The sequence below is a fragment of the Cavia porcellus genome, unplaced genomic scaffold, assembly GCF_034190915.1.
Source record: "Cavia porcellus strain 051 isolate PalLab524CR breed Dunkin Hartley unplaced genomic scaffold, mCavPor4.1 scaffold_7, whole genome shotgun sequence".
Classification (NCBI taxonomy): Eukaryota; Metazoa; Chordata; class Mammalia; order Rodentia; family Caviidae; genus Cavia; species Cavia porcellus.
The window spans coordinates 92,401,002-92,411,162 of record NW_026947490.1 but is presented as its reverse complement, the minus strand read 5'-3'; positions in this window follow the sequence as shown (position 1 = coordinate 92,411,162).

The window sequence follows — 10,161 nt, the reverse complement described above, 5'->3', positions numbered from 1 at the left end:
TAAAAGTTTACATTAATGAAATAAATAAATTTCAAAGATCTGAAGCTAGAATTTAAATGACGGTTATACTGCTAACCAGATGCTCCTAATCAGTTGTAAATATGCATGATTTAACCAGAAAGACATATCAAAACTGTTATTAGAACTATTAGTTTTAAAGTATAGATATTGAATATCAAGGTGTATTTGAAAGTATGCAAACAGAAGAATTTACAATGATTTGACTTCTCTGGCTAAAATAGTTATTAAAATTTATAAGATGTTTTAAAAAAACTTGATGTCTTGCTGGGTTAGTGCCTTTGGATTATAAAGTTCATGTAACACACGCTAGCATAAAGCATAGATGATACATGAACAGATTTAAAATTAGTTTGATAAACTAAATGTATCTTGACTATTTTCCATTTTGAATATATAATCATTTAGAGTAATGGATGCCTACCAGTGAAAATGTATTATGAGTGAGTAAAACAAGTGACTCCTTTTTGCAAACAAAGACTTTTATTTCCTGTAGCAGAATCCTTCAGTACCTATCAGATCAGATTTCTCTTTTCTCTTTACTAAGAGAACAATGACTTTGCTGGGGTTAGGAGAGCGCATGCTACGGTTTCTCTCCTTTCCTGCAGGCAGTGATAGCTAATGATACATAAGCCGGAGCCCTTGGGCAGACTTTTAGCGTATTTGTAAAGAGGACAGAGTCATCTGGGAGCGTGCCCCCATTTTACCCATCATCCGTTATCCTTGGTCCTGTTTGGAACATGAAAGTAAAGACTGAGCCTTTGGCATTTTGTAACAATGAAGCAGCTTTGAGAATTGAAGTCAGATACTAATGATGGAGACACAGCAAAAAGGGAACCATCCTGGGGCAGAGGGGATGTCATGTCATAGATACATTATACTACCCACCTTCTGGGCTTTCTAAAGATAGAACATACTGCTATCTACTTAAGCTATTCAACTGGGATTTTGTTTCTGAGACAAACAGAATTCCTAAGTGATGGACTTTTCAATTAAGAATCTTGTTTAATTGTAAAAAAGAAACACCCCAAACTTCAGTAGCTAAAATAATCCCAAATCTGAATCGCTCCACTCAGCTTTCTCACTACTCTATGCATCAATGAGAAAAATGAGTCCACATACTTCCATATTTCTGTCATGACTAGAACAAAAAGTATTTTATTTACAAAATATATGCTAATTTCCAGCCAAGTTTTTTTGTACTCTTGTTGCATGTTGAGAAGAAAGAAAAGAGATTAATCTAAAATTATCCTCATCAAGAGAAAGTTCACCCTAAGAAAATGCTGAAAGCTACAATCCTGCAAATGAAGTACCAAATGCTGGATAGGGGCTTAAAACACGGAGCTGTGGAACCAGTGTAAGTAGAGTAACATGGCACGGGAAGAAGAGACAAAAAATAAGGCAGTGGAGGTGTTTGGAGACTGAAATATAAAGGACAAAGAAGCAAAGACAAAATTTAGGATCCTCAGAAACAACAGATACCAAACCTTTTCTTTACCACCTGTTGCAGTCAGGGTTTGCAAGGAAATACATTTAATACAGGACACATTAAAAAAGTCCAATGCAGACACTCAAGAGACCTAGCCACACACTAGAGACCCAAAGAATCCATTTGAGGGCCTACATCGCAAAGGACTGTCGTCAGGAACCCAGCGGAAGACCTCGTGCACATGACAATGTCTCACGCAAATCTATATCAAGGATCCGCCCTGGGAAGACCCGGAGGTTAGTGGTAGAAGCTAGAAAGTCTGTGCCAGCAGGATCAGGGATCTATGCCAGTACGCTAAGGAGTCTACATTGGAGCCAGGAAGCAACATTCAAGGAAGGGACCAGAGCTCCCCCACAAAAGAATCACAGCCATCCTCTGTGACAGTGAGGACTCAGGCTCCCCTGAAGATGAGACCATCTGGGTTGGTATCAGGAAAACCAGCATGGCAAGCTACTCCAGGAGAATCAACAGTGCACCATCCTTCCGTCTAGTTCTGCTATTATGTTATTGGCAACAATCCTCAGGTAGGCCTCCAGGTGTCATAAATTAGCCATTAATTAATCCACCTATCAACCTCACCCAAAATCTGTCTATTAAAGAAATTATTTATCTGACCTCACTTAAGGAGGTTTCCTAAATTAGAATCCTTAATCTCAACTCTGAAATTTCGTTGCTGTTTATGTCATGCATAAATACTAACAATGTTTATGTACTAAAAGCTACTATCAGAAAAATAAAAAATGAAAACTTTTCAGTTTAGAGAAAAAACACCCGTCCTCTAACCTCAAATACGATGCTAGGTGTGGTGGTGCATTGCATGGTGTTACTCACAGATAACATACACTACATTTTGAATTTTGAGGAGGAAAAAACAAGAATTATTTCCATATTGTAAAATTTTTAAGGTATAAATTTTAAATTTTCATTCCAACCCTACTTTATTATACATATGCAAAAATTTTTAAAAAAAGACTATAGAATCTCCACAGAGAGACAGAAAATTCACAAAGGACTCAATTAATGTTAGAAAATATGGCCCTGTAGGAAACTGAACCTTCTTTTTTCTGTTCACTGAACAGTGTACAGTCCTTCAGGTAGGGTAGCAATTCAACTACCTTACCACATTTCATTTTGCTTTACAAGTATTCTGAGGATGCCTGCTTCCTTTATGAATCTAGAAATTGTAAAATTGGTTATGCACAATTTTAAGTTTAATGTAATTCCAATGCACTTCACATAGATGGTGTTCCATAATTGTTACTCCATTAATTATTAGTTAGTAGTGAAAAATTAATAGTGATGGTAACAAAACTGAACTTATTATCCTAAAATGATTACATTTTGCATTATTATTATTGTCTCCATTTATTTCTTTCAGCAAATACTCTAAATATGCATTGTGTCTGTTATCTCAAATGACTGCACAAAGTTTGTCAAGTAGATGTGTAAGAATCACTGCACCTTCCCTATATTATACCCCAGGGTGAAATGTGACATCTGTTACACTGTGCACAACACGGTGCCAGAATGATTCTATTGCCCAGGAGAAGCATCAAGTTTGACTGAAAACATAGTGGCTCAGATTTAGGAGAGTCAAATATAATTACCCAAAGATAAATTTGACCCATATAGGAGAATTAAGCTATGTTGCCAATAAATCCATTGACTCATTTAGGACAGCATTAAAATAACCCTCAGGCAGATAGTAGTACACAAAGTTACATGTCATGCATTTACACAAAAAATACTTTTGACTCTAGTTCTCATGAAAAATTAGAAGCTGCAGGTTCAGCTTTTAAGGATACTTAGATTTTCTTCAGTTTTTCAAATTGCAAGGAAAGACCACCGGAAATAAGCCCAATATTAGTAAATAAACAATTGATTCATATTATAAATGTAAGAATCAGAATTACTATATATTCAGCCAAACAACTTTAAATTTAGCAGCTTTATGTCATAGCCTTTTGATTTTTCAAATTTAAGATAATTTTGCATAGGATTTCATGGTAAGTATTTAATACCAAAGTGCTAAAATATTTCTCCAGTTTTTACTAAAATGATAGGATGGGAAGTTGCAGATTACTTTTTCATTCCTTTGCCTGCCATAGTTTTTAGCCCGTGTGAAACGGTTATTTATATCTAATTTATCTGGCTTTTCCCACTCCATCTATCAAGAATGAACCTACAAGATCTTTCTTGATTTCATCAAGGTATAACCTGTGCCGTCCCTACAGCTGTGCACGTATCTATACCTATCTTAAATGACTGCTTTTCACCTTAATTATAATCATATTTTTGTTTTGTGTTTTCTTTTTAAGGACAGAGAAAATATTGTTTTCATACTCATGTGAAATTTTGATTTAAATATTTTTGAAGCAGGTTCCTCTAGTAGGTGAGTGAATATTGTCAACTTGAGACATTAGAAGCTTAACATTTAGGGTTTCGCAACTCTACACCCTAGGGGGTAGAAGACCTACCCTGGAGGTACAAAAGGGAAGGGAAGGATGTGTGCATTCCAGTCTTTGGAGAAGCTCCAGTCTTGGAGCTTTGGTTGGACCTCCTCTCCTGGCTTCCAGTGTAGACTCTTCAACCATCCAGCGTAGACCTTTCAGCCTTGTGTCACAGACCCATCAGCCTACTGGTGGGACTTGCATGGGACACTGCGTGAACTCCAGACCTTGGCTTGAATCCTTTGGCCTCCAGAGTGTAGACACCCTCTGCACACTTCCTCATCGGACTCTGTGGCTGACCATCGTAAGCCAGTCTTTTCATTTCTTATACATTTGTATATCTCGTGTTATCCTTGTTTTCTCTAGTAAAATTCTGACTAGTACAGTTGCATTTATATATGATATAAACTAATTTGCAGCGACAGAAAGTAGCTCCATAGTTGCCTAAGGATGGTAGGAAGATAGGAAGGATGAAGCAAAAGGGATTACTAAAAATTGGAACATTTTAGAAGTTATGAGAATAGTCACTGTTTTAGTTTTGGTAGTAGCTTCATGGATGAAAAATTACCATTCAGATATGTGTTGTTCACTGTCAATTGTACTTTAAAAAAACTGTTCACAATTGAATATTTGTAAAGTAAAGAAAATGAAGTGAATATTCTTTTTGGAGGTAGAAATAAAATATAATTCTATTGAATGATAAAGAATTAAACTCATGGAATGCTGGGCAGAGATGTTTCCATAGAGAAGGAACAGCTGTAAAATCATAAAGAACTTGGATTATTATTGAAGTAAACAGGATAAAGAAAATCACGGATGAAGGAAGAGCAAGACATAAAGTTAGAATTCTGACGGGGACTTCTCAAGATAGTTAAATTTTATTTGACAAAACAAAGGATATTATTGAAGATTGTTAGCATGATATTGTTTTTACATAATATGACTTACCTATGCACAGTTACTCTGTCTGTGTTAGATGCAGTGGGTTCGTATGTGTGCCTGTTGAATGGGCATGAAATAGGAGAAGGTAGGCAGGTGCTAAATAAAGGCACACAGACTAGGTGTTTGGCTTGTGGTGGGCTGAAGAAGCACAGATGGAGAAGTGTGAAAGAATTCTAGATACATTTTCCAGATCTAAGTAACGGCACTTTCAATGTCTTTAATAAGTTCAGAGTCAGATAGAGAAAAGATTAAAGCATGACGGAGTTTTTTGCTCTGGGCAAGTGGAAACAGGTTGCATTTCCTGAGATGGAAAATGTTGCAGGAGGAACTGACGACTTCCAGTAGAACTATCCAAGTTCTGATTGGGTACTGTATTTCAAATGGTTAAGAAGTCTGCAAATGGATCCGGAATTCACCATGAGGCCTCATTTGAAGATCAAGCCTAGTTTGATTAATGCACATGTGCATTTGTGAACACACACACACACACCGATTTAAGTAGTGTGAGTTATTTCTTCATTCCACTAAGAATATGAACCAGATGAATGGGGCTTGTAGAAATGTCCCTTTGGTTCTTAAACAGTCTTAGTCAGTCTTGATCTCCCTCACACAGAGCAGGCATTTCTGGATTTTGAGATTATGATGTGTGGCAAATCAATATATATATATATATATATATATATATATATATATATATATATATTTTTTTTTTTTTTTTTTTTTTTTTTTTTTTTGGTCTTTTTGAGACAGGATCTTCTATGCAGTTCAGCTTTGGGCTCACTTTGTAGCCCAGGCTGGTCTCAAACTTGCAAAGATTCTTTTGCCTCGGCCTCCCAAGTGCTGGGATTATAGGAGCGCACCATCATACTCAGCTTTCAGTCAAGTAATTATTATTGAAATACAGATCTGAAATGCAAACCATGTATTTTACTTGTTTATCAAAGAAACAGCCATCTCTGTCAGTACTAGGGGGGTTTTCTTTTGTAAGGTGACTTCCTAAGATTATCAGGAAAAATTTTAATTATCAATGATTTAGCTCTCTCTGGCTTTTATAAAAGAACTCTAAAATGTGTGTAAATGGATTTTTACTACATTGATGTTATTTAAAAACAAGGGAAAGAATGATATTCCTCAGGAGACAAAGAGAAGCAATCCTCAGTTTAGAAATGCAGCATTCTGAAATTAGGTCAGGAAGAGGGGCCAGCAAAGATGACTGATTACACATAGGCCAAAGGACTCGAGGAAAAATAAAAGTCATAATGTCAATAAACATAAGAGGAGAGGTTTATGAGAGGGAAGAAATGTCATTAAACGCTGTTGAAGGTGGCATGAATGCAAAACACACTGTAAAAAATATCATATTTCTCCCATATCCTGTGCTGTGTGATAGCTGGCACTCAGGAAACAGGTAATAAAATTTGTGGCATAATTGCACTAACGTTCAATCATATTCTCCACGAGTGACCATGATGAATCAAGGGTTATTATTGTCACGATATCTGCTCTATGAAAAGAAATAAGATTACACAGACAGCTACAAAACAGAACATACAAAACTACAACGGAAAAGTAGGAGATTTGGAAAATTTGTTTGCAACTGGAATACCAGTGCAAAATAACACAATCATCGTCATGATTTCGGTTTTGCTGGTTCTGACTAGTCCTTTTACTCTGAGAGTCAGAAAGCTCTTTGAGAATATATGTTATAAAAAGAAAGCACAGCTGGGACTGAACAGAAGATGGAAACTTTTTAGTTTTCCAATCAGTTGGCCGAGTGGTGAGGGCTGACCTATTTGTTACCTATTGTGTTAATTTCAGAAGGGCTGAACGTACAAGGGAAGTATTCTCACTTGTGCTAGAAACGTTATTTCAAAAAATCTGAAACCCTGTTACTAAGACCTATTCATAGAAATTGTCAATTTGCAATAGCCTGCTAGTATTAAATTTATTTCACTTACACTGGAAAGGAAAAAAACAATAAATACAGCGTTAGTTATTTAAAACACACAGAAAACAGAGCTCAAATGCCTCTTTTTTGGCTGGAATAATTTATCTTTCTATAAGTTAATTCCTAAGGGCATCTTCCTTGAGTTTTTCTCTTGATTTATGACCGCTTTTCTATTAAAGCTTTTTCAAGCAGGGCCAATGTGACTGCTGCATGATGGTGGGCAGAGTTTAAATCTTTGCTAAGACATCAGGCTCTCAAGGTTCTGAGACTGCGATAGATCACAAAAAGCAGTTGTTACAAAGGAATTTAAAAATATAAGCGATCAGCCAGATCTAGCAAAATGTACATTCTATCCAGTTACTTTATTATTTATTTATGTATTTGGATTCAGGGCAACATTGCTTCAATCTAATTTCAAAAACTTGTGTTTTCATCCTCTGATGCAAACTATTTTAGTCCCAGTTTTTGTAAAAATGGAGCACATTGAATATCTGAAATGGTGCAAAGTTTTGTGCAGATTTTGAAGTATAGATTTCCAGTTAGTAAATATTTACTATATTGTAGTCTCACGAGGATACTATTTTCACTAGACGCTTCTTTCATTATATGTATAGAAGGTGACTGGCACAGAACTGAGGGGAGGAATTTCGGAAATAATGGTGTTAGGTGAGTGTAATGAGCATTCTAATCATGAAAAATTCCATACGCTCAATTATTTTAATAATATTATTAAACAACTAATATATATATTTAAAGGAAAATAAATAAGCAATGTTGATATTGAAGAGCATAGGTCATAGGCATTATCAAGCACAAATCCATTACACTGGTGTAGAAATTTTGTCATTTAAGAAAACAATTACTAAATAGACAAACCAATTATATAAAATATTGTATGTTCTTATACTATATAATTTTTAATATTTCTAAGAAATATAAGATGTTACATGTCTTTTTAGATAATATTTATTATTCATCATTAATTTAAAAATGCTCACTTTTTTTGTTACATAGAAATGGTGAATTATCAAGAAGTGAAGATGGGGACAACTATTTGGAAGAAAACTAGAGACAATAAGATAGACAGTGAAGGTCTCCAGTGGCCTTGCTTTGAAATCTGTATTTCTTTAAATTGTTTCTTTTTCGAACTGTTTTGTTCTGTTTAATCTTACTCTCTTTAAGATAAAAAACAAGTGTGTGGGACTGATAACCTTATGACTAAGTTTTTGTTGGATCACTGAGCAGAACTGTTGGCAGTGTCACTATTTGAATGTCACTTTGTGTGCTTTAACTTTGTAACCTGAACAACTATTTCTAAGATGACAATATGTAACTTATCAACTGGTGATTTCTTACTGTTTATTTTTCTGTAATTCTGTACTATTTCTGCCCTTTTTTTCTCCATGTATTTTTTTGTTTCTTTCTCTTTAAATTAATAAAAAGAAAGTCTGCATACTCAGAAACTGTTTTCATGACTCTAAGTGCTTGTAACAAGTACAGATAAATCTTTTTATCTGTATCATATTACTGATAAGTCATTTAACTAAGGAATTTATGTACAAAGGAAAATATCATAGTTAAAATAGTTTATATTGAAAGACTTTCAGTAAATTAATAATTGTTCAGTATTTTATCAAATATGTAATAAAGATATTTGAAAATGCAAGCCTCAAAAAAATTTTTTTTTCAAGTATAGGGTCAATGTCTATTTCTAGGAGATGTTAGGAGCCCAAGTGATTAAGAAAGAGTGTGCTAATGCCAAACCAAGCGCTATAGCCCACGTGGGTTTAAGTGTAAGACATCATGGATTCATGGGTTAAAGGGGAAACTTAAGACTTTAATTCACACCACTGTGGTAATTCGTGGTCCCCAAGGTGATGGTCAGGATGACAAATTCACAGGATCGAGGAGGCCTGGAACACAAAAGCCCACTTAGGTGTTGGCCTAAGCGAAGGTAGTAGTGTGTAGGCAGCGGTGTGCTGTGGACAATAGTTTTATTCTGATGTGAGAGTTTGGTTTTTACAAGAAGTTTGATCTCTGGGTCCAAGTGAAACTTCAAGCAGGGATTAGAAGTGAGGTTTATAAACTCTCTTAGGAGCAGGGATAGACATGTTTGGGTGCCACTGACCACAAAACTCTCAAGAACTCCCGAGTGGAGGGTTGTGAACATGGAAATAAAAGGCAAGAAAGTGCTCACAAGGAAAGGAACCACCAAGATAGAGGGAAGGAGAAACGGAAGAAGGAAAAAGATTACACGGATACAATGTGGACATACATGTGTGTGTATGTAAACATACTCGAGATAGACAACTGTACTACCTATGTGTTAGTACATCAAAAGAACACTTCGTGTTTTTATTGTCTAGTTCATCGTTTTTATGCTTAAATCTTGTAATCTGAACAACTACTTTCAAGATAGTAATATGCAATGCATTGAGTATTAATTTCCTAATTTTTTGAAGTTCTACATCGTTTTTATCCTTTATTTTGTTTTTACAATAAAAAATAAAAGAGAAAAAAAATGAAACCAAAAGTGAGAATACGGAAAGCTAAGGTCAGGGGAAGCCCTCTCTCTTGGGTGGAGAAAAGAGCCACCCAGTGACTGCAGTGTGTTCATTTACACACGCAGCAGGTTGGTGTCAGGTGAAACCTCTCTGGCTAATGACTTGGTCACCTGCCTTGACTCAGGCACCTCCTGTTTTCCGGGCAGCCCTGCACAGATGATCGATCTTCAGCTTCAGCTGCCCCCCACATTTGGGCTATTTTTCATGGCTCAATTAAATTAGGGGACGTCAGACATGGCGCATGAATGCAGTGGCACCAATTTAGTATATGCAGAATGAGGAAGTAGTTAAGAGCCACCAGCATGTAAGGGCCAGCGTGTTCTGGGTTTTACTAAAACCCACGCAGATCTGGAAGCAGCAATGGAATTTCAGATTCTAAATTCACAAGAATTTGAGCCTTAATTATACAAGACTAGGTTAGAACAGCTCCTGATTTGAATATCTGTTTTAGAAACTGGATAGAATAGAGAAATGTAAGCATCACGTCACTGTTACAGTATGTTTAAATACATATATATCTGGATCTCAAAGGGAGCCATGTACATAAAAATGAATAAAATGATCTTATTTTCTTAAGGTTGAGGAAATGAAGATAGATTCCTGCATACGTGTACACAAGTGAGATTCAGTGAACAGTGATTCAGATTCTAATTACTTGGATCAAGCCGGGGGTAGTGGAGTATGCCTGTGCGCCTATTCTTGGGAAGCTGGAGCAGAAAGATCTCTAGAGCCTGGGAGCTCAGGGCCAGC